We start from the raw sequence: 26750 nt of genomic DNA, 5'->3' as shown, positions 1-26750 counted from the left end.
CCCATCAAAGATTTTGTATAACTAAGATGCATCACACTGTAGCTCAAGAGCAGAGCGTACAACACATAGGGTGAAAAGAGGAGTTGCAGCAATGTGCAGTATGAAAAAAATTTGGTGTTTTTTGAAAATTAAACCATGTAAACCTGTTCTGGTACAACCTCTAAATAAGATTTTGAACATGTAACTATAAAAAATTATCCCACAGATTCCACAGAATGAATATTGTCTTATTTTCTTTGATATATTCGTATCACATAGCTACAAATGCAATGATGATTGCTGGGTAATACATGTATGGCTGCCCAGACTGAACTTTCTATATGATCATGTGACAAGACAACAAGACTTCAGCTAGGTGAAACCGGGTGTCTATGGGTGAAACACAAAATCTGACAAGTAGACTAGCAGAGCACACGTGCAAGCTAGCAGTCATGCTATTTAAACATAAAGTTGTTTCAAGAAGAGAGGAGAGAAAAGAACAGGAGAAGGGTCGGAAAGCTCCCAAATCAGATTGTTTTGGATTTTTTACCAAGGACATTGTCAAAGATTTTGCTCAATGCAAGGCTCGTCAGATGCCATTCAATTAGGTGAGTACAAGTGCTTTTTCATTTGGTACGGCTGCCGTGACGCTGTTTTAAAGGTTCAGTGTGTAATATTTCTGAGGATTTATTGACAGAAATGCAATATAATCATATGTTTTCAGTGGTGTATAAAGACCTTATATAATAAACCGTTGGGTTTTTATTATCTTAGAATGAGCCATTTATATCTACATAACGCCATGGACGTTGCCACGTTGCGTCATCGTGTTTCTATAGTAGCTGAAAATGGACAAACAACGCTACAGAGTGCGCTTCGTCACTACTTTCTTCTTGTTCTACTTCTGTAAATTCAGGCAGTGTAGACGCTCATCACTATGTTGAATATGTATGTTAGAAGAAGAAGAAGGAGTAATAATATACTGTAGGGGTCGGCAAGTTTTGCATGAGAGCAATATTTTAAACCATGAGATGGTAAGTAAGAATGTCAGACATAATATTGACTCCTTTCAAAATGATGCTTGGTTAGCTAATTTGGGAAAGTGCAGGTCTCACTCCCTGAGAGTTTGAGCCTACCTTAGGACAACTTTTTTTCTCTCCAACAAATGGATTCTGCAGCAACTACTTCTCACATTACGGCATGTTATGCAGTGTTTCGGTGCTTGATCCACATCCATCAACCTACTGGCGCTTTAGTATTTCCCCAGTATCTCTAGCCAGAGGCTAGACAGAGCCAGACATTTAGGGGAATCACCTTTTCTGACGGCTCTTTCAGAGGTGTGTCAAGCAGGCTACAGACTCTTTTAATGTCGTTCAGAAATTTTCAAAGTAAAAGCTCAGTTCAACTCCAAATACAGCATTACAGTAAACAAGCTTCTTGCACTTTTATTTTGTAGGCAAAACCACTAAAGAGGAAGTGATTATGTGAGTAACTGTTGCCGCTATCACAGTATTTATTTATTTATATTTTTTGCTATGGGATTAATATCCTGCCTTGATTCAAGACTGAAAATAAAGTTCTGAAAGGTTGAAACTAAGTGTTTGAAAACTCAAAATATTACAAAAAAAAGTTTTGAAAGATCGAAAACTAAGATTTGCAAGCTTGCAAAATGTAAAACAATAAAAAAATCTCTGCAAACATTATGTTGTTTTTGAGTTTTCCTTCTTCAGAACAATTTTCTGAGTTTCAAATTTGTCTGTGTTCTCCCAGCGTATTAGTTTGTTGGTGAGTGATGATCACAGCATGCTGCCTTGTCTTCAGTGCTTTAGGCCATAAAAGAAAAGACAACAACACAAATAGTTGTTACTGGTTAACTACAGTAAAGTCAACTTTAAAACGACTCCACTACCACACATAAAACGTGGTTTAATAGAATAGTCACATTTAACAAAGCATACATTTTGGCTTAATAACTGTCGAGATTTGTCTGGTTGATAGTCTCCATTAATAGTTTACTGTAAGTTCAACCTGCATTTTACACAGCATAAATTAGCCTAACGGCTTGCGGACTTTTCCTCTCCTAATAGCTTAATAAATTGCATGTCATTTATACAATTTCTTACTGACCGCTGGTTCAGTTACTGCATCTCCCGACACAACACCACGGGTGACATTGTGCTGATGAACAAATTGCCCTGAGCTTCTACCCGTTGCAGATTTCTTTTCCACATCCATGCACCTCTTGGACGGAGACAGCCAGCCCGTCCAGGGAGCCGTGCTTTCTGAACACGTATCCTGTCCGCGTCTGTCATTGGTGGAGCAGTCTGTCAATCCCTCTATCCAGTAAATATGACTTGTGATTGGACTTTACTTCAGCAGACAGCCAAACATTGGCCAAGAGCAGAAGGCCCTGCCTGCAGGCCTTTTTTTTAAGTTGCGAGGTTGCGAAGCTTCATTTTCACTCAGTCTGAGTTTCAGAGTTTCAGAGCAGAGCTGCGTGACAACGCTGCCACAAATCACGTGAGTCGCAAGCTCGCAACTGTGTAGGCGTATCTCCGCAAAGTGGGTGTTTTTTAAACTCAGTTCTGAAAAAATAGTCTGCAATAGAAGTGCAAATGTAATGTAATAGAGTTTCACCCTTTTGAACCTCAATTTTCAGAGTTTCACTTTTTTTTTCACACATTTACACACCAATTTTCAGATCACCATTTACAAGGTTTCAAACCTGGAAAACAAACTAATACGCTGGGAGAACACTGACAAATTTGAAACTCTGAAAAATTGTTCTGAAGAAGGAAAACTCAAAAACAACATAATGTTTACACAGATTATTTTATTTTTTTACATTTTGCAGGCTTGCAAATCTTAGTTTTTGATCTTGCAAAAAAAATTTTGTAATATTTTGACTTAGTTTCAACCTTTCAGAACGTTATTTTCAGTTTTGAATCAAGGCAGGATATTAATCCCATATATTACTGCTATCAAAGAACCATAATCTGACCACGGGCCAGATATTATTGTTGGCGGGCAGTTTTAGCAAGGTTCCATACTCACAGAGAGAATTAATGTGTTTCCCTTGTAAATGTTTGTATAAACTTTCTCTTACTGTATGTGGTTCATAATGGACTGTGATGCAGAAACGGTTCTTTGCTGTGTGTCTATAACTTATGCTGGAAAGTGAGCTTTGTTATCTTCAGCTGTCTTCTTAGTGCAAAGTTTGCACAACTTGGTGATGACACTGCTCCAAAAAGGTGTACTTTCATCCGATTTTCAATGAGATCCTGCTGCACATCACCATCAGGTCACCATAGAAATCGCAGATAGTCAATATGTTTTTCTGATGTTTTTGATGTCAGCCATCAAAGCAACAGGCGCTTGTCTGAATCTGATGAGTACTCCCATGAGTGAGTTGGTAATATCTAGACCCTGTAGCAGACATTACACAGGCATTACAGTGAGCGATTCCCTTGAAGCCTGCACCGCAGTCAAAGACCACTCTTAAGGTCTTAAGGTCCTTTTCTCGAGTGATACACCCCGTGTTTTGGGATGTTCCAGTTCCCCACATTACAATTCAGATGATCCACTGGTATAATTTCAGCAAAGCCATTTTTAATAATTTCTTTGAGAAAGGCTGTATATTCACCATGAATCATCAGATTTTTACCACTGCACTGCTATGCAATGGTTATTTGGCATGCTGGGATTTTCTTGTTTAAAGAGGTGGTATTATGCTCATTTTCTGGTTCAAAATCTTATTTAGGGGTTGTACCAGAACAGGTTTACATGGTTTCATTTTCAAAAAACACAACATCATACTGCACATTGCTGCAGCTCCTCTTTTCAACTTTATGTCCATTGGCTGCCTGGAGGGTAGCTAGTGTTTGGAAGGGAGAGGAGAGGTGTGCTGCAGCTCAGTGTTTTTCCACCGGTGTTTTCCCTGTGATGTCACAGGGACACCACTCCGATGTGTGACCACTTCTGTCACAGAAAAAACAGGAACTTAGTGGCAGATACAGTGGGTACGGAAAGTATTCAGACCCCTTTAAATTTTTCACTCTTTGTTTCATTGCAGCCATTTTCCAAAAATCAAAAAAGTTCATTTTATTTCTCAGTAATGTACACTCAGCACCCCATCTTGACAGAAAAAAACAGAAATGTAGAAATTTTTGCAAATTTATTAAAAAAGAAAAACTGAAATATCACATGGTCATAAGTATTCAGACCCTTTGCTCAGTATTTAGTAGAAGCACCCTTTTGATCTAATACAGCCATGAGTCGTTTTGGGAAAGATGCAACAAGTTTTTCACATCTGGATTTGGGTATCCTCTGCCATTCCTCCTTGCAGATCCTCTCCAGTTCTGTCAGGTTGGATGGTAAACGTTGGTGGACAGCCATTTTCAGGTCTCTCCAGAGATGCTCAATTGGGTTTAAGTCAGGGCTCTGGCTGGGCCATTCAAGAACAGCCACGGAGTTGTTGTGAAGCCACTCCTTCGTTATTTTAGCGCTGTGCTTAGGGTCATTGTCTTGTTGGAAGGTAAACCTTCGGCCCAGTCTGAGGTCCAGAGCACTCTGGAAAAGGTTTTCGTCCAGGATATCCCTGTACTTGGCCGCATTCATCTTTCCCTCGATTTCAACCGGTCGTCCTGTCCCTGCAGCTGAAAAACACCCCCACAGCATGATGCTGCCACCACCGTGCTTCACTGTTGAGACTGTATTGGACAGGTGATGAGCAGTGCCTGGTTTTCTCCACACATACCGCTTAGAATTAAGGCCAAAAAGTTCTATCTTGGTCTCATCAGACCAGAGGATCTTATTTATCACCATCTTGGAGTCCTTCAGGTGTTTTTTAGCAAACTCCATGCGGGCTTTCATGTGTCTTGCACTGAGGAGAGGCTTCTGTCGGGCCGCTCTGCCATAAAGCCCCGACTGGTGGATTGCTGCAGTGATGGTTGACTTACTACAACTTTCTCCCATCTCCCGACTGCATCTCTGGAGCTCAGCCACAGTGACCTTTGGGTTCTTCTTTACCTCTCTCACCAAGGCTCTTCTCCCCCGATAGCTCAGTTTGGCCAGACGGCCAGCTCTAGGAAGGGTTCTGGTCGTCCCAAACGTCTTCCATTTGAGGATTATGGAGGCCACTGTGCTCTTAGGAACCTTAAGTGGCCAGATCTGTGCCTTGCCACAATTCTGTCTCTGAGCTCTTCAGGCAGTTCCTTTGACCTCACAATTCTCATTTGCTCTGACATGCACTGTGAGCTGTAAGGTCTTATATAGACAGGTGTGTGGCTTTCCTAATCAAGTCCAATCAGTATAATCAAACACAGCTGGACTCAAATGAAGGTGTAGAACCATCTCAAGGATGATCAGAAGAAATAGACAGCACCTGAGTTAAATATGAGTGTCACGGCAAAGGGTCTGAATACTTATGACCATGTGATATTTCAGTTTTTCTTTTTTAATAAATTTGCAAAAATTTCTACATTTCTGTTTTTTTCTGTCAAGATGGGGTGCTGAGTGTACATTACTGAGAAATAAAATGAACTTTTTTGACTTTTGGAAAATGGCTGCAATGAAACAAAGAGTGAAAAATTTAAAGGGGTCTGAATACTTTCTGTACCCACTGTACATTTTTCATTCCATTTGTCATAATTTCTTCTTGTTTCGGTGTTTCTACAAGTGTTACAGTTGTTGCAAAAGTGCTTCCTATTGGTTTCAACTTTTCTCTTGCTTTGGCAAAGGTGAAGCCTTTGACAGATGTAGTTGGCTTAGCATCCTGGATGTTTCCAAAAAGTGGATCAGACTTTTTTTTCTGGTGCCGAAATGTTTCGCAGTGAATAATCCAAAAAACAAAACACCGCTTAATTTTGGGTTAAAATGTGTTGTAACATGTGTTACTGAGATTGTAACTGTATAATATTATCGACATTTTATTAGTAATGTCTTATATTACTGCGTTACAGCAAAAAGCAGTACATTACTGTAAATGTGTTACTTCTTTAACACCATTTGTGAGTACAGGTGGACTGAGGGTGACATGACACTGTCTCCAACTTCAGTAAACAACTGGTGTTGCTGAACCTGTGCCTCCCTTGTGTGTCCCTCCAACTCCACTGTTGGGTCGGGTGTAGGGTTTCAGGAGCAGGTAGGTGGGGAAGGGATCCAGGGGCAGGGGTCTCAGGTGGAAGTTGAGCAATGAAGATGGCCTGAGTTTTCCAGGTCCTCCACGCTCAGACAAGTTTCTGACCAGGACCATGACTCTCATTCTACTTTGCCAGTTTGCCACATAGTCCTCGTGTCCTTCATGTTTGTCGCTGACACCGAGGTTGAACAAGAGGTCTTTGGGGAGCCTGGGTGATCTGCCAAAAAGGAGGAAACAGGGGGAATAGCCAGTTGCCTCTGACTTGCATGAACAACTTTAGGCACAAAGGTCTTCCAGTCTGCCTTCGATTCCTCTGTCAGGGTCCTCAACATACTCAGCAGGGTCCTGTTGAACTTCTGGAACCTCTTGTGAAACTCCTTTAATCTGTCATGGTGGATTTTACCTGGACAGCCAATTCAGAGGATGAAGTCGTTAAATAGTTTAACAGCAACAGTCTTGGCCTCTTTTTTTTTTTAGTTGGGTAGGCCTGTGCAAATTGGGTGAAGTGGTCCATTACAAGCAGGATGCACTCAAATCCCTGTTTACAGGTCTCCAGGTGGAGGAAATTGATGGACAACTTCTCAAATGTGTAAGTGGTCTTTATAGATTCAAGTGGGGCTATCATTTGTCTCTGTGGCTTTTTCTTCGTGATGCACTCACATTTCTTGGTGACGAAATGTTCAACATCTATAAGTATCCTCAGCCAGAAAAATCTGTCTCTGATGAGGCTCATTGTTCTCTCCATTCCAAGATGTCTCATCTTCTGATGCAGCTCATGGAAGACGAGAGGATGGATCAAGTTGGTCTTTCTCTATTGTTCTCCTAATACACTATTACACCACTACCACCAGTCTGAACCGTTGATCCAAAGCAGGATGAATTCATGTTTTCATGTTGTTTACGCCAAATTCTGACCCCATCATCTGAATGTCGCAGCTGAAATCGAGACTCATCAGACCAGGCAACGTTTCTGACCTCTGACATTGACAAGACATTTTCGTCCACACAACTGCTGCTCACTAGACATTTTCTCTTTTTTGGACCATTCTCTGTAAACCCTATAGATGATTCTGTGGCAAAATCCCAGTAGATCAGCAGTTTCTGAAATAGTCAGACCAGTCTGACCGTCTGGCACCAACAACCATGCCACGTTCAAAGTCACTTAAATCCCCTTTTTGATGCTCAGTTTAAACTTCAGCAACCAAGTCTACATGCCTAAATGCATTAAGTTTCTGCCATGTGTCAGGACCTTGGATTTGAGTGTGGTGTTTTTCTGTTATTTTGTTAAATGTCCATTTCTGTTTTACACATTGCCTCTGTGTTCTTGTTTAAGTTTTGTTAGTTAATCATTGCTTCCTTGTTTTTTTGTTGTATTTAGATATATGTAGCTTTGTGTATTGTATGTAGCTTTACTTCCTGTTTTATTTTGTAATTTTGGTGATTGGTGTTTTTGCCTAGCTTTGTTTCCTGTCTACTTTGATTCTTAATATGTCTCACCTGTGTTTAATTGCCCTGCCTGCTTGTGTGTGTATTGTGCCCGTGTATATAATTGCCTCAGTTGTATTCAGTCATCTTTGTATGTTGAGTGTTCTACCTTGTGCTCTGTTATCTGGATTATTGGTTGGAATTAACCCGCGTCTGGGCTCTGTATTTTGCCTTTGTTGGACTTTACTCCTGAGTTTGGACTACCTTGCCTTTTGTTTGATCATCTAAGTAAGTTAGTATTCTAATAAACCTGCAAACTGATCCAGCTTTGTTTAGTGTCTGCATTTGGGTCCACACCTGTTTCCCTGCATAAATGGGTTTTTAGTTAACAGGAGGCTCAACATTCAGTTTGTAACTCACTAGCAACTGGGACAGGAACAGGAACGCCTCAGAACCATATTTTCAGGGGAGCTTATGTCTTAAGAGGCTCTCCCATAGTTCACACCCTGGCTGTAGCCTCAAGAAAAAAACCCTCATTATATATACCCTCAACATATTTGGGTATTTTCTTAGATTGCTCAGGTAACCAGCTGCTTCAGATCAGCCCAAAACAAAATGTTTCCTTGACGCTACGTAATCTAGAAATTATAGAATTTAATGTGTGAGTGGCTCTTAGGCAAAGCAATGCGCCACAACAAGGAATTGTTTTTGCTCTAGTGAGTTTGAACCCAGCTTGACACGATCTTGCAAAATGAGTAGCCTACGTTTTCTTTAATTTATTTTTTCGTATGTGGCTATAATATAGTGCTCACTTCTACAATCATATTTGCCACAGTTGATATGAGATGTGATACAACTTGACTTTTGACTTGTCTTTTTTTGTTTTCTGTTTTAGTTTTAAAACAGAAAAAACAAGGACCTTTTTTGTATATTTTTTTTCTGATTTGGTTTTGAAACGGAATAATCAAAGAACGAACCATACACGGATTAGTGTGGCTATTGTGAAATGACTATACTGTTGAGGAAAAAGAGGCTGACTTTTCTTTTGCCCAGGTATGTATGAATGCATCTCTGCAATGTACTCAAAAGACAAAAAGCAGTGTAAGTACTAAGAGTAAAGATACTAGTGGAGAAATTTGGTGCATGAGAACATGCTTACTGGCTGTCATACATGCCAGATGAGTGGTCAGCAGAGTCCCCAAACAGAGGAGAGTGATCATCAAAGAGAAAAGTGACTTCAAGAGTTGTCCCCTACCTAAATCTACTGTTAACTTCACCTGCTAGCCACACTCACGTTCTGTTCTCATGCACTCACACATTTACTAACAATCTGTCATGGGTTGTGGATTATTAGTCCTACACGTGCACACAAAGTAAGCGTTTGTGAAGACGGGGGATCAGGCAGGACCACACATTACAAGACACCAAATGGATTAAATTTTTAAAAATCCTTTAGGAAACTTAAACAGAAGAAAATACATAATTTTACAATTACCACACACCACAGAAAGTACACAAGTGAGTTTGTACACTGGTTGTTCATTTATGGTGTATGAAGCAGCAAGATATACCACTGCTTTGCCCAAATAGGTCAATGGGAGATCCCTTTAATACAGAACTTTGCTTGACTTGTGTTTATTGTATGCAGACAGATCTTCATACTGAACTGCATAGCTGACATCAGGTCAGGTTATTTGTTACATGGTGACATAATTAAGATTGCTTTGTGTTATTAATATGTGCATGGAATCAAACAGCACATTTAGAACAGGATTTTACTCTTAAATGCCAAGAAAACTGAGTGCTTAGAACCAGATATATTTATTATCTCTGACATTAGCATTTTACTCACCTGTCCTGTCTCTCTTTTTCTCTCAACAGCACTGTCGAAACTCACAAACCGCCTCTCCAAAAGAAAAGCACGCCTCGGCCCTTTGACCTCTGTAAAGGCTGCAGGTAAGAGCAAACACTGTCACTGCTTGTCCTTATTACCTTTCTCGTTTATGCTTTCATCAGAACAAGCCACGTCAGTGCTGCAGGGATCACACACTTGACCGTGTGTTAATTTGTGTGTGTGTGTGTGTCACAGGGAAGTCATCAACAAAGTAAAAGGGATTTACTCTCACACCTGGAAGAAGCAGGAGCACAATTACACAAAATTCAGGTAAAAAAACAACGAGATCTTTGCATCCTCTCAAAAAAGGTTACCAGTATTGCTAATGTTTGGCTGTGCCGTCCTGGAGGAGCTGGACTACAAACTGAATGGGCTGCAGGTACATCCTCATGCTACCAGTAGTGACGCTATTAAAATGCAAAACTAGAGAATAATCAGCCAGGAAGATTAAGGAGAGAGTATGTGACCACCACGTGCAAAACCATTGCTGTTAGGATTTTGGTTTTATTTTCATGTTTTTGTTTTTCCTGTTTTAGTCAATTATCTTGGGTTTTGTGTTCTTGTTCATACTGTTTCCTGTCATGCTTGGTTTTGATCTGTGCTTGCCTTTGTTCTTGTTTTATTCTGTTATTATCTGATGTTTATTTCATACTTAATATGCAGTCTGCCTGTCTTCTCTGGGTGGTTTAGTTCTCTGCGGGTTTTGTTTATTGGTCAGTTCTGTATCTGTTATGTGATCCATTGTGTTTTGGTTTTCAGTCTGTTGTCTTGTGTTCAGTCTGCCCGGGGTTAGTTTATGTACCTCTGCCTGTTTGATGTCAGTCTGTTCGTGAATCTCGTTTCAGTCTGTTTACGTAGTTTAGGGTTTTATTACATGTCTTGTTTCCTCTGTTCTGCCTTGTTATGTTTATTTGCATGTTCAGCCCTGTTCAGTTATTTCTGTTCAGTCTTAACCTGTTATGTTGTGTTTCAATTCCTGCCTGTGTTTTCTAGTTCTGTGTTCTCGTTTAGGTTTTGTCTGTTATTCATGCTTTTGTGGTATTGTGTTACTTCTGTCCTGGTCTGCATTCTTTACTTTCTGGTTTATTTTTAGTAGTCAGTTGCTCAATCTGCGTTCTAGTCTGTACTTGTGTTCTTGTGGACTTGTGAAACGTCAACAGTCACAGCCAAAGTACTATTCCAATTCAAAAGTCTGCATCTAGCAAAGTACAGTCAAATACCCGGATGTGTTCTCTCTCCGCCTGTTTTACCGAGCCTGCATCGGTGGTGACTTGTGTGGACTTTGGATAACCAGATATCCCAGAATGCATTTCCCTCCCAAAAAGCGGATATGTCTGACGAGAAAACTCACAGCTGTAACTGAGAATACTGCTGTTTTTGTGTTTTAAGAGTTTTTTTTTTATGCAGGAATATAGTTGTTTAAGTCAAACTCCAAATATGTGGTTTATTTCTCAAGACAGAGCTGATTTAAAATATTGCTACGATGTGAGGTCCCACCCGCTAACGGGTCTGGCCCCGGCTGTCAAGTCTGCTGCGGTTCTAATTGCTGAATGAATGACTACATGCTCCCATTCCTGGGATTTTGTACTCGAATTTGCCAAGTCCGAGCTTTAAAGTACAAAAGTCCGAACTTGGCGAACTCAGTATTGAGAAATAGCCAGTGTCTTGTGTTTGTGTCTAGCTTGTTCCTGTTTCTGATTAGTCCCTTATGCTTTTCCCCTGTTGACTCCCTCCCTGCTGTTAGCCCTAGTACTTAATGCCTGTTTTCTGTTCAGTCTGTCGGATTATTGTAGCTTGTTGATGCTCTGTGACCAGTGTTTGTCTCTGCCTCATGTTCCTGTCTTCCTAGCCTGTTTGTGGATTATTGTTTTACTTTGCTTTCTTTAGATTTGTTCGGACTCAGCCACTGCTTGCAAGTGTGCTTGTTTTTGGTTCTAATAAAACATTTGAACTGAACCTGCTCTGCTCTGGCGTCCTGCGTTTGGGTCCCCAACTAACTCTTGACAATTTCTTTTTAGGGGTGTTGTTGTTGCCCCTCCAGTGCAACTGGTGTCACTTTCATTTGCACCAAAACAGGTGACACTGACTCACAATCACTTATGCTTCCTAACTGGACAGATTGATATCCTGAAGTTTAATTGACTTGATGTTTTACTGTGATGACTAAGTGTTCCTTTATATTTTTTTTTTTTGAGTCTAGTTGCAATATAGTTAATTTGCTTTGTGAAATAATCAGTAGGGACCCCAAATCTTGCCACATTTACAATATGAGTCAGATTAATAACCAATATTCTGTAAATAAGGACAGAGCACCATATAATTAAACTTCTTAAAACTAGGAGGGGAGGTTGAATTCCATTGTCTCAGAACAACCCATTTAGCTTTTGTCATCCAAAACAAACAACTGTGAGGGGGGTGAATTTTTGCAGGGGCGTGGCCGCTTTAATTGACAGGTGGCTGCCATCACTGCTAGCTGACTGACTGCCGTCTATTAGCTCAGCTAATACAGTCAGTCACGGAGCTCGAGCTCTGCCTGTTTGAGCCTTTTGGATGTTTCTTCATGCAGATACCAGACGAATAATGGCAGGCAGTGCGATTTATTGGAGAGAAAGACAACCTCCACAAGCATGTGCTCCAGTTGGTGAGTGACATTCTAGTATTTTATTTATGTGTTACAATAATAGCAGGTATGGGTACATAACGTTAGCTTGTTAGCTTAGCTAACGTTACCAAACCAACTAATTAGCCAGCTTCAAGTTTTGGTAATGATGCTAAAACAACTGGAGAGTGCTAACTGCAGTTTTTAAAGAATCATGCACAGAAGTCAAAATGTGTTAAAGAAGTGATTGAATTTTAACACTTTGAAACAAAAGGCGTCTGTTAGATGGTAATAGTTAAGTAACGTTAATGGCTTCATTCACTTCGCCAGTTAGCTGACGTTATACAATGTTAACGGTAAACTTGCCAAACAGGCATTGTTAGATTTGGATAAGTAACATTAAAGTTAAATTTAACAGAGTCACTGTGTCACTAGAATAAGTGGCTCCACCTGGACTGAGGGATGGGGTTGAGGGTTCAGGGGGAAAAGGCAGTGGTTGCGGTTGTCGTGTTGGTAAAAAGAGGTAACTTAGCTGAGCTGTAAGTAAGGCCATTTTCCTGAGTTGGGTAAAGTAATATTAATTATGTTAGCTGTATGACAACCGTGTCTGAGTTTGTATAGGCTCTCCAGCTGCATGTATTTTAAACCTGTGAGGCCCCTGCTTACATTCAAGATTCAAGCCCTTTTTGTTATTATTCAGCAGATTACTTTTGTGACAACCCAAAGGTGCATTAAAATTCTTAATAAATATGTCAAGTAATACCAGTTCAACATTAAATTTAACAAGAGAGCAAAATAATACAATAAGAGCTAACTTGACTGTTCAAGTGGTGTCCAGCAGCAATATTAATATTGCCCATATGAGTAAACAGTGTATTGCACGGCATAATTACTGTTACGTGCCAGAGAGGTTATCATGTTGAGGCGATCTCAGAGTTCAGTAGGTTTATGGCAGTTGAGAAGAGACTTGTCACTAACTTTCTAACATTTGTTGTGTTTACAGAAGCCAGAGAGCTGATGGCAGCATCATTCCAGATGTGAAGCATTGGAGTCCAGCTCTATAGAAGTTCTAGCTTCCAGTGTGGCCCTGCCAGCTCCTGCAGCTTATTGCTTTGCTCAGTCTTTTGTTTTTACTTTTACTCCACAACACCAGAACTCTACTCAGTGGGTTCAGGTTCTCGTATTATATTAACTGTTACAACACAATACTTCAAGTCATACAAAAAACTTTTACATTTGTAACCTTTTATTATTGTTTCCATGAATGCAAGGTATGATTTTAATTTGGTAAACTTTCGTTTTAGAAATCTAATATATCTTAAGACAGTATTGTAAGTTAACATTTTGCATATGTCAGTGAAAAATAAAAGCTGACGTTGTATATTTGATTTATTTGGACATTTATTTAAGAGATGAATAGTTTTGAAGCCCTGTAGAAGGTGTTATGGGGACAGGTACTAGGAGGCTTACACTGTAGAGATGCACCTATTTACCACAGGTGCTTTCGATCAGCTCTGAGACCTCAGTTTGCATCGTCACAAAAAATGATACCACCTAGTTGGATTCATTATTACTCTATGCAGGTTATTCTTTGTTTCTGCACTTACCCACAGGTTGGTTTGGATGTGTGCACATTCTTGTGTATAAACTAGACTTAAAACAGAGCAGCAAACAAGGCACTCTTCAAAAACTATTCAGGTGTAAGACTCCTTATTTATCTTAAAATATAAGTTGGAAAGTGAAAATAATCCTGCACACACAGAAGTACACTGCATAATTATTTTTCATCTAATAAAATATAATATTAACCATGAAAAAATTTTTGGGAGCTTTTCCACTTTGGAACTATTTGAGTTAAGCTTGATATTTTATCTGTGTTGTATAATTAACTTTTCCTTGGAATTGAAGGACAGAATCTGAAATATAACATTTTTAGTCAGTAGTAAAGACAAAATTAGTGCAAATACACTGAAAATTTATTGCAATGTGAACCATAAGTTACCTATTTTTTAAATGTAAATGGAGAATATTTAAAATTAAATGTAACAGTAAAAAGAGGAGGAGAAAGCCTTTATACGTAAGTCCATGCCACCAGACGTCTACCACACTGAGGATGCTTCACTGTTCTCTGCAGCTGGCTGGCACCTGGTGGGACATCTGATCCACATTGTGACTATGGAGGGAAAATGAATGAGTAATAAATGCTGATCCATGGTAACCCTAACTGTTAACGTTCGTGTCCACATAATCTAGTGTGGCAAATTCCCCCTTTTTATATATTAAAAAAACATTGAACTATTTTAAACCTTGTATAGTATAACATAAATAACAGAGATAGTTACTTGTTATTAAAAGTTTTGTTGTATAGTTTCAGGTTAACTTACCTTCAAGCTGGTAACAATTCGGCCACAGGCTGCCAACCAGACAAGCTCCGGGTAAAAGCTACTTGACAAGATGACGACGGCTAGCTCCGCCGAAAATGAGCTTCAAAATGGCTCTTCAGAAACCAATGGGTGACGTCGTGGACAATACGTCCATTGTTTTATACATGTCTATGGTTATGTTCCAGTGCATCAAGTGTGGAACACAGAAAATTTTACTAAAATGATGATTATTTTGGTACTGATTTGAGCATGTGCAGCAAAGTTATAACAACTTCCTGTTTCAGGGTGCAGCATGATACTTTGCTGCCACGGCCAGCATACACTGTTGAAGTGTTACAACATAACCTCAATGTGTGACTATTCTGGGATAGTTTAGAAGCAGATATGGTAAACCCAACAAAAAGTGGTTCATCACAGCAGAGAAGTAGTCACTCCCTATTGCCAGTAGGTGGAAATATGACTATGAGTGAATATGAGTTTGTAGATGTGTTCAGGGCGGGACTTTTATCAACTCTGTAAAATTTGATACAGATTTGAGCATGTACAGTGAAGATACAACAACTTCCTGCTGTTAACTGAAAACTCACAAGCTTCACAACATATACCATCATCACTGTGTTAAGGCTTTTCTGGTACAGTTTTGAAGTTGATATCGCCAACATATCACAGCATGACACAAGGCGCTATGACTGAAGAGAATGTTGGCATATGGATGCGTTCCAGGTGGGACTGCTATCACGCACATCTGATTTGGTAGAGACTTGAGCATGTACAAGTTATAACAACTTCCTGTTTTGTAGTGAATCATTGATATTCCACTACACGCCACGGGCACCCCTGGTCGACCAAAACTCACCATTTGCACAACATGGGATAGGAATGCACAAGAAATATCTGAAGTCGATCGGACTAATTCTCTAGGAGTTCATTAAAGTGCTGAGTGTGTAAATCACCAAATATGAGAATTAAATCCAAAATGGCCGACTTCCTGTTGGTTGTTGACCCGCCTGGCGTGTGTGCAAAATTTTGTAAGTTTCCGAGAACATCTAGGCCATCAAAAATGAGATGTATTTGCAGAAATAGCTGTTTAATTCACACAAATATCCCGCTGTATATTATTTGACCAGAACAAATTATTACTTATTTATCAAACGGGTAAGAACTTCTTCTTCTACCTGGGCCTACATTTACTAATTTGGCAGACACTATTATGCAGAAAAAAGTCACCTGAAGAAGAATGTTCTTTCTACAATTGGAACCTGGACCTCCTGAACGTGGGACTGCTACACTGCTGCTGTGCTACTGTGTAGCTGTGTTCCGTGGAGAGTAATCCACTCTTTCTAAGCGTCTCTTTCGTTGTCAACTTCCGTTGTGGTTCACTTCCATTGTGGCTTTTTGTATTCGTGTTGTGGCGTTTGTATTTACGTTGTGGTTTTTTGAATTTGTGTTGTGGCTTCTGTAATTGTGTTGTGGCGTTTGTATTTGTGTTGTGGCTTTTGTATTTGGCCTGAGACCTATGGGCCACAGTAGATTTGACCTATCAATCTTTGAAGAGCAAACACTTAACCATTGCGCTACGGCACACACTGAAGTACACTGCATAATGTTTATGCACTGATTTTAACTTTCTCTCTTGCTCTGGTTTAATGGGCATGAAATGTCTCCAAAGCACCAATAGAGGACACTCAATGACCAAACATTCCTGGCACAGCACTCTTTAGCTTGCAAATATATATTTTATTTGAGGTTAAGTCCACTGTTGTTGAATAAAATATATAGCGCTATCAACTATATGAAGGAAACACTAATATCCATTGTAGCGACAAGTGGCCCTCTGCAAGGAACCCCGCTCTCTCGGGTCACCATCTCCGGGCACCCGTAGCGCTCTGATAACAAGCTAGTTTCAACACTAGGTACTGGCCTGACCGTCTGTATTGAATTTCTAACACCAGATTCAAAAGTTCCCTAGTCAACCCCTCTTCCTCTCTCGCTTTAGATTCCAGAGAGTTATGTGCAATATTATCTGTTTAATAATTAATGTGCAATATTCACTAGTCCTTTTTGGTTCACCATAGTAATTCTTAATAATGTAAATATTGTACATACCCACACTCCTTTATATTTTTATTTTATTTTTATACTCTATCTACCTTTTATTACTATTTCTGTTCCTTATGCCTTGACAAGTGTGCAATTGTGACAAAGAATTTCCCCTCGGGGATCAATAAAGTATTTCTGATTCTGAGTAGGGCACTGAACACATAACCTGGAATAAGCTCCTTAAAGGGCCAGTTTGCTGGTTATCTGTAATGAGGTGTGTTAATGTAGGCAGTGTGGATGTTAAAGTAAGTAAATACTAACTTAGCAGTCCAGAAGAGGGGGAAAAAACAAAGACAAAAAATTAGACGAAAAACTCTTTCTAGTTTTCTTAAGGCATCCACCTAAACTTATTTAATTTCAACAAGCCCCCAAAAGTTTTCGCAGAGCTCTAGGGTCAGCAACTTAAATAAGGAAATTGACAGGGAGGACCCCACCCTTTTCTCTAACAATCATTGGTTATCAGAACTTGATCATCACATTGATTGGTTTTTACATTACTTTCCCTTTTATGGGTAGATGGTCCTTCTGTCAAAAAAATCTGCTTTAAATGCAGAATACATTAAATCAATTCATGTCAACACTCATTCTATACTTCTCACCCTTTTCTGACTTTTTAAAAGGAAAGAAAGGCCTCTCCTGCTCCTATAATCACAAAATGAAGACACTTGTCTTTTCACAACTGTTGATGTCACACTAGCAAATAATGCCCTTTTTGCTGATCAAAACAATTATTTTGACATCATCCGGGGTTACATATAGAGAATGTTATCTCAAAATACAAGTTTTAAATTGATTAAAGAATATTGCAAACTCAAAAATAATATAGATTTAAAAGATGAAAACTCTTGACCCTCTTCTTATTTTCACACCTCTTTTCACGCCTCCCTTGATGTGCATGAGATACACACATTTGTTGTCACAGAAACACGTTTTATTAATCTAAAGGGTCGAGTTTCCAGCAAGAGCGGACTTTCACTTCGTCTTTACTGTACATCAACGTCTAATCTCAAATATGTTCATGTAAAACTATAGGTCTCTGGAGGCCAAGCAAGAGACACAAGAGACTGCAGAGGCACATTAAAATATAAAACAGTATGTCAAACAAAATATCAAATCTACTGTGGCCCATAGGTCTCAGGCCAAATACAAAAGCCACAACACAAATACAAACGCCACAACACAATTACAGAAGCCACAACACAAATTCAAAAAACCACAACGTAAATACAAACGCCACAACACGAATACAAAAAGCCACAACACAAATACAAAAAGCCACAACGGAAGTGAACCACAACGGAAGTTGACAACGAAAGAGACGCTTAGAAAGAGTGGATTACTCTCCACGGAACACAGCTACACAGTAGCACAGCAGCAGTGTAGCAGTCCCACGTTCAGGAGGTCCAGGTTCCAATTGTAGAAAGAACATTCTTCTTCAGGTGACTTTTTTCTGCATAATAGTGTCTGCCAAATTAGTAAATGTAGGCCCAGGTAGAAGAAGAAGTTCTTACCCGTTTGATAAATAAGTAATACTTTGTTCTGGTCAAATAATATACAGCGGGATATTTGTGTGAATTAAACAGCTATTTCTGCAAATACATCTCATTTTTGATGGCCTAGATATTCTCGGAAACTTACAAAATTTTGCACACACGCCAGGCGGGTCAACAACCAACAGGAAGTCGGCCATTTTGGATTTAATTCTCATATTTGGTGATTTACACACTCAGCACTTTAATGAACTCCTAGAAAATTAGTCCGATCGACTTCAGATATTTCTTGTGCATTCCTATCCCATGTTGTGCAAATGGTGAGTTTTGGTCGACCAGGGGTGCCCGTGGCGTGTAGTGGAATATCAATGATTCGCTACAAAACAGGAAGTTGTTATAACTTGTACATGCTCACGTCTCTACCAAATCAGATGTGCGTGATAGCAGTCCCACCTGGAACGCAGTCAACAATTATCAGTCTTAAAACACAGGTCATCAAAGTTAAAGCACAGGCAAATCATTTGACTTGTATATGTGTCAGGCAGTCAAACAGTATCTACGAAGGCCCCCCAAGAACCAGAACCAATCGCTTCCAGTTGTAACAGAGGCCATTTGCTTTGTGAAATAATCAGTACAGAACCCAAATCATAACAGATTTACAGTATGTGCGTTAGATGAGCAATACCAGGACCTGTCTGTGTGTGGTGGCTCTTGATGCAGTAACTCCAGCCTCAGTCCACTCCTTGTGAAGCTCCCCCACACATTTGAATGGCCTTTACCTGACAATCCTCTCCAGGCTACGGTCATCACTGCTGCTTGTGCACCTTTTTCTTCCACACTTTTCCCTTCCACTTAACTTTCTATTAATTTGCCTTGATAGAGCACTTTGAGAACATCCATCTGCTTTAGCAATTACCTTTTGAGGCTTTCCCTCCTTGTGGATGGTTTTCTGCACAACTGTCAGGTCAGCAATCTTCCCCATGAATGTGAATTCCACTGAACCAGACTGAGAGACCAATTAAAGGCTCAGGAACCCTTTGCAGGTGTTTTGGATTAATTAGCTGATTAGAGTGTGACACTTTGAGCCTACAATACTGAACCTTTTCACAATATTCAAATTTTCTGAGATTTTGAATTCATAAGCTGTACGCACTAATCATCAAAATTATATGAAATAAAAGCTTGAAATATGTCACTTTGCATGTAATGAGTCTATATAATATATTTGTTTCACCTTTTAAGTTGAATTACTGAAATAAATGAACTTTTGCACGATATGTTAATTTTTCGAGTTTCACCTGTATACACAGGGACTACCGAACAGGGCGGGAGCAACACAGGTGAGAGGGATCAATGCTAACTAGGCAGGCAGGCAGAGAAACAGCAGGAAAAACAGAGACAGGCAGTTTTATTTATTTAATTTTATATATTTTTTTATTTTAAAACACACACACACGCTTACTGTTTTATTTATTTTATTTATTTTAATTTTTAATATATTAAAAAAAAATTTAACACAAACACATATGCTTTAATTACTTTACACTTTAATTTCTTGTTTAATGAAATGTATGGGGTTGATTGTTCTTATGTAGTTTGTATGATGCTTTGGCAAAATTGTTGTTGCCAATAAAGCTAATTTGAATTGAATTGACAGCAGGGGGGAACAGAGAGACAGGCAGGCAGGCAGACAGAGAGACAGCAGGGAAAACAGAGAGACAGGTAGGCAGAGAGATAACAGTAGGAACACACATAACCTAGGTTACTGGACACTAAACACAGACATGGACACAGAACTAAAATGCAGAACTAAATCAAAGATACATGATAGGAAAGATGCTAAGTGAGCAAAACATACGAATGAACCATGGAACAAACAAGGCTAAATAGAGAACACAAGACAAGGAACGGACCCAAAAAGAGAAAACATGGACCAACTGCTAAAGTACTAAAGTCTAAATTAAACAGGACAACAACAGGGAGTCTAACGCACGGTGTAAACAACAAAACAAACAGGGACTGAACTAATAACACAGAATGGAAAAGGGAGACAAGATAACAGGACAACACAGACAAACTCAGACAACAGACTAGGATAACAGAACAAAAACAGAGTAACACAGAATGATAATAACCAAACGGACAACAAAAACGGCAGAGCTCTCAATTAACACTAACAGACTGGACACGGGACAACAGACAGGACAAAACCTCAAAAACACAACAGACTAAATAACAGATACTTGACTGACCAAAAAACCAAAAACTCAGAGTGCTAAACTTAAACATCGCCGAGAGGCAGAATGTGACAAAGACAGAGACCGCAATCTCTGGACATTGTGGATTCATCCTCAGTTCAGAATAAAATCAAGGAAAGGCTACACTGTCCTTTATAACACTGACTGTGGACATTAAAGAGGTGGTATTGTGCTCATTTTCAGGTTCAAAATCTTAATTAGGGGTTGTACCAGAACAGGTTTACATGGTTTAATTTTCAAAAAACACCATAGTTTTTTCATACTGCACATTGCTGCAGTTCCTCTTTTCACCCTGTGTGCTGTACGCTCCGCTCTTGAGTTACAGAGTGATGCATCTTACTTGTACAAAATCTTTGTTGGGAGTTACACATGCGCAGTTCCCAGGTAAGGACTACTAGCCAGTCAGAAGCAGAGAAGGGCGAGTCGTAAGAAACAAGGTAGTGTGATCCAAATCAAAGCCGCTTCAGACTGCGACCGTAACCTAGCAGATGGTATAAGTTACTCACAACATCATTGTTCCACATCGTACCTTCAGGATTAAACGTTGAACTGTTGCCGGTGTTCTGATGATCTATGCTGCCTTGCCGAAAGATGCTACCATAGCATAAATCGACAGACTCGACTCTACTCGGCCCTGCTCCGTTTTCGTTCAGTTCGTTCCATTTACGATTCCTTACCTTTTTCATTGATACCTAATAACTGAGGCACCGGCTCAACATAATTAAAATGTTTTTTAAAAGCCGTCTTTCTTCTTGATATCCCTCAATAATAGTTTGTGTTGTAGTAGCCGGCAATAGTAGTTTAGCCTGAAGTTTTAGATAGAAAAGTGTGATATTCTGAAGAAAGACGCATTCATCAACTGCAACAGGTACTTCTTGCTCATCATCAGAATAATTAACGTTAGATGGTTCACACTCGCTCACTGATTCACTGGCAACAGGTCTTTCTACATTAGAGGGGTTTTCTACATGTTCAACACTGTCATTGCGGTGCTTCTTAGAAAGATGGGATGCAAAACTCGACAAAACAGAGAACCTTCTATCACATCCTCTAAATGGGCATTCAACGTGTAACCCTTCACGCAAATGTGACCTCAAGTGACAAACTAGTAAAGATGATGTTTCACACCTTACTGCACAAAAGTCACATTGTATAGGAGTACATGGTCGCTGACTATTCCTCAACGGCACATCTGGTTTGTGGTCTCTGTACATGTGAGCTTTAAGTACAGGAATTTTAACATACTGTCTGGAGCATTCAGGCACACCACACTGATATCTGTAATTAGCACTATTACTATTCAACTTAATGTGCTGAGTAAACTCACAAACTCTATTAAATTCCTTACCACATGTGCTAAACTTGCAAGTGAACATTTTGGACTGTTGCTGTGTGAAGCTTGCTAGCAGCTGGCTAACTTTAGTTGGCTGTTGGTCGAGCTCACCCTCACAACACGTGGTGGTTGTCTGAAAATGTTCGGCAAAACGGACAAAAAAACCCAGATAGAAATATATACGATAATGTTATAAAATCTGTTCTTGATATATGCTTTAACAGTTATAAGAAGATAGCAAACATAGAAGCTAACTTTTTACAGCTAACTAACTCACTGACAGGAGGCAGACGTGACGTTCTGTTGCTGGCCTCTGTCTGGTGCAAGCAATGATGATACCGTGAATAGTGACGATTCTCTCTGACCAATCAGCAATCTGTTGTGTTTTCATGTTACATTTTAGTATCCCTCAGCTTGCTTCGAACCTCGACGGAGGTGAGGTGATATGAAAAAAAAGTAGGCCTACCTGGAAGCAGGTACAGGTGCAACATTTCTACAATAGAAAACCAGACAAAGGACAGTTGAGCCAAAGGGCCTCCGCTCAGACTAGCTTGGTTTGAGGGCGTGCCTGACCCCGCTAGCTGCTTGGCAAGCTTTATGATGCGTTTTCATTGTGACGTCACAAGTAAAGGAAGTGAAGGGCTGGACTACAAACGAGCTGTTTTCAAGCGGTTCAGTAGCACTTCAGCAGTGCTTTCTGTGAGAGATGGGAACTCCCTTTGGGCTGGACTTTGGGCTTTTTCACTTTGCAAACCTGTTACATGCACAAAAAAGATATATAACTCAATAAAGGAGAGGGGGAAAAGCCAAAAAGCATAATACCACCTCTTTAAGAAAGCTGTCTAGGTGGACGACTGTTGCACTGCTACATTACTGCACTGTAATGTCACTGTTCAAATAAAACTAATCTGTAAGAAGGTGTAATATAAGTGATCAATGATCAAAAAAACAATCATTTGTAATGATGTGATTAGTTGCACCAATGGAACATTCCTATCATAGGCCTACTTATCATGGTGGAGATGATGTGAATACTGGAGCTGAAACAACTAAATGTAGTTTTAAACTGAGTTAAGTAGTTAAATTATGAATGAATGGACTACGCTGAATAAAAAGTAATAGTGTTAACTTATTGACTCCTTCCTCCACTCCTGTTTTTTTTTTTAAGAACAAAGTCATGGTCCGCATTGGCATGCATTCATATATCTATATGTAAGGTCTTTTTACACCACTGAAAACATAGTTATGTATACTATATTGCGTTTGTGTCAGTAGATCATTCTAAATATTACACATTGAACCTTTTAATTGACTTGATGTTATACTGTGATGAAACACAAAACAAAGTCTGCTGTTTCTCATATAGCAGTTTTATGGAGTTAATGAATTTTGCAAATTATGAAGCTTTTTGTTCAGCACCTAAACTGACATATCAGTCAGTGTCAACACTCCTGACCTTCTTGTATGTTAATTAACAGAGTGCTTGTGGTTCCCCAGATCTCAGCTAATCAGCAAGTGCCATGGTTTTGACAAGGCCATCATTACTCAGGCCAACACTCCAGTGGGATCAAAGTTTGTGTACGATGGGGAAAAGAAAATGACCATCCGGGTGACCAGGGAAATTTTCAGCACCTTTGCAAAGGTATGATGTTTGTCAATCTTGAATATTACCCTAAGATCCACTGGTTGTTGGATGTTGAGAATTCACTGCTTTGCATGTTCCGCCATAAGTCATGTTTAAACTCACACGGTGGCTCTTTGATACACATGACTGTACAGCACAGTTTATGAATGTGCTTTAATTGTTATTAAAATTTTAACAACATAATGGGGGTTCAGTGGGGAAGGGGGGAGGGGGGGTTATTGGAAAAGAAAGCCAGGGTTTTGGATTGAAAAGCGGCAGACTAGACGATCCACCCAGCTTGCTCAGCTAGCAATAAAATAGGCCTACAACTTGTAAAAAAAATGTTTTATTTGATTTTGACCACATCATGTCAATAAAAACATAATTATGAATTATTATATAACTATTATCAGTATAAATGTCATTTTTAATGTATTTGATTCCAGGAGCATCCTTTCCCAAAAAAGACATGGGGGATACGTGTGCTGTTGTCGGGAACGGAGGGATCCTGACTGACAGCGGCTGTGGAAAAATGATCGATTCAGCTCAGTTTGTTATCAGGTGAGAAAGGTGTCCAGTGTAGTGGACTGAAAGGCTGATAAAGCTAATCAACAGAATTTCAACGTGGGTTTGTTTTGTGAGGGATATGTGGGAATGAGAGAAATGTCATGGTTTGTTTAACTTGCTAACAGCTTGTAAACTGAAGCTCTCAGTGTTACCTTTCTCTTGTAAAAACACTACACATTGTTCTGCTACTGTATGCGTCATGTATCTGCAGACTCTATTTGTCCACTGCACACGGTAATAGTTTAGTCACCCAACCAACATATCTTGTTCATTTAAAATCCGTCAGTTGTCACATTAGTTGTTAAAGTGTAGACGCTGTAGAATCCTGTACAAGACTCCTCTGTATATATGTCAATTGTTGGGCTTACTGCAATTACTATCACTGACTTCTCAAGACTTATTTGTATTTATGTATATTGTGCAAAGGGGCATTGCATATACGTTATAACATCTTTAATGTTTAATCATCGCCACTCACACTACTTAATAACATCATTAATGTTTAATGGTTATCATAATGATATGTTTATGTGAAGTATTGTTGTTTATTTAAACAGAAATTGCACAGTGCTGCCAATTTTATTTGTTTGATTTTCTTAATATAAAACTTGGTGAAATGGTTTTAGTGTGCGTATCAGTACTTTCAGGACATTTTAACAACACTATGACAATATTGATAAATGTGATCATTTTGTTCACTATAATTGTGATATGAAATTTTCATACCGTTTTATCTCATCCTTGTTACATCTTCAGGTGCAACCTTCCTCCTTTGAAAAACAGCTATGAGAAACATGTGGGCATCAAGACTGACCTTGTGACAGCAAACCCAAACATACTCCTAGAGAAGTGAGCAAGAGCATGAATATCACGGCAGTGTCGCTTTAAAATGTTCCTTTGTCTTGTTGCTTCACATGTATTTTTTATTTTCAGGTATGGGGCTCTAAATGGGTGTCGACGTCCATTTGTGGAGAGTCTGCGTAGCTACGGCAACTCCCTGCTGCTCCTTCCCGCCTTCTCCTTCAGCCTCAACACACCTGTGTGCCTACGTGCTGTCTACACCATTGAGGATTTTGAAAGCCCCATCAGGCCTGTCTTCTTTAACCCTGACTACCTCCAGAATCTGGACCTCTTCTGGCGTTCCCAAGGTCTGCGAGCAGTGCGGCTCACCACCGGCATAATGATGACCAGCCTTGCGCTGGAACTCTGTGACAATGTACATCTGTACGGGTTCTGGCCGTTCAGTAATCACCCACATAAACTATATGCCCTGACTAACCACTACTACGATGACAAACGAGCAGCTAAAACGGAATTCCACGCCATGCCGGCTGAGTTTGACCTCTTGTTGCGGCTGCACAGTCAGGGGGTGCTCAAGCTTCACCTGGGAGATTGTCAAACAGGTGAAAAGTAGTTCCCAGACCCAGGGGCAGCTAACAGTACAGGAGCAAAGTTTCTTCTTAGTAGCCTCACAATGAAGCGAGTCTCTTTCAGATACTTTTGAATGAACAGATCTGTTTTGGCTGATGGCACAGATTAAGTGTGTGCAAGCAAGGCAGATGCCTAGACTTATAGTGAATGTGGAGTTGGCCCATCAGCAACCAAGACATTTGCACTGAAATCAAAATGGAATAATCATAAGATTGTAAACATTCTGTAAAATTCTGCTGAGCCATGGCCTCCTTATTATGTTGATGTATTATTTGGGCTGATTTTTATTTGTGTTAGTTTTCAGACAGCTTGTGTATTTATTACACTGATTATATTTGAAACTCTGGTTATTGCTGTGTTTTTATGTGCGTGCAGTGTGGTAGTTACTTCCAAATGAGTGGGTTCATGTGGGTTTTGAGCGCTGTGTCAGCTCCGGCTGGCACCCCAAAACATAGAGTTAATAAATGTATTAATCAAAGGATATAAAAAGAAACCAGAATTTCACTAACTCGCTGATGTGCTCCTTCCTTTGACAAGAGTCACCCTCTAGTGGCCCCAGCTGGCTCCAACTGCAAAGCATCACCAGCTGCCTGTTATCCATTTATACTTCATTTTGTTTGCTGCTCCAAAAAACAGTAAATACTTTAGGTGAATAACTTTACTCACTGGGGAAGAATTTAATGAGGACTGATTGGCCTCCATGTGTAGAGACTGACACTGACTGGGAAACTCTCAGTAAATCAGCTGTGGCTTATAGAGATTAGGGCAGCATCAGTGGAGCCAATGTCAATCACTGCTCTGTGGAGAAACTGACTCGCGTACATTAGTTGATTTAGGATCTGCTGCTGGCTGACTTGTTGAACAAACATGTGGAGCCCAGTGGTGAACAAACCAATCACAAAGAATCTACTTGTAGACATAGTTTATGTGAATGAAGCCACCTCACAATATACAGTCTCACAGCCTTCACATGGGTGATGGTTTCTAGAGTTAGTTCAGTGAGAAACAGTCGGATATTTCAGACGAGATATATTCAATCAAGAACATAATATAGCAGATTTTCAGATTTGATCCCCTCCCAATTTTATCATTATAGAACCTAAGCAAACTGATGCTTTGGAAAGCTACTGTGGGCCAAGCTTGGAGTGGTTTCGAATAATTTGGCAATTTAAGTCCTTTCCAGTGATTCCATCAACCCCTTTGTCTCTTCATATAGCTGTTCAGCAGATTTCAGAACACTGTTGGAAAAGGAGGTAACACTGTTTATTAAAAATACAGCCCAGAGGGTTGCTACATAGGATAAGATAAAACAAGACAGAACTTTTATTTATACTGAGTGATTGTAGTGCAGATATAAAATATTAATAATGTTGCAGTTTAAAAATATTAATAAACAGATATCCAAAATTCAAAATGTTAATACACGTAATGTCCCATTGTGTCCTGTAAATCAGAGGTTTTAACGATGTAGGCTACTCAATGGAGAGTGAGTAATCCAGAGAGAAAGACAGAGACTAAACGAGCACA

General features: G+C 39.6%; 1 pseudogene; it reads left to right on the top strand.

The window, feature by feature from the left end:
- LOC119893000 overlaps positions 1-25727 on the top strand; it is a 30045-nt pseudogene extending 4318 nt beyond the window's left edge.
- Positions 25728-26750: the final 1023 nt, after the last annotated feature.

Source organism: Micropterus salmoides, unplaced genomic scaffold, assembly GCF_014851395.1.
Source record: "Micropterus salmoides isolate LMB-PRFRI ecotype aquatic unplaced genomic scaffold, ASM1485139v1 Ms_hic_scaffold_10, whole genome shotgun sequence".
NCBI lineage: Eukaryota > Metazoa > Chordata > Actinopteri > Centrarchiformes > Centrarchidae > Micropterus > Micropterus salmoides.
The sequence above is the reverse complement of the archived record's forward strand: the minus strand, read 5'-3'. Positions and strand labels throughout refer to the sequence as shown.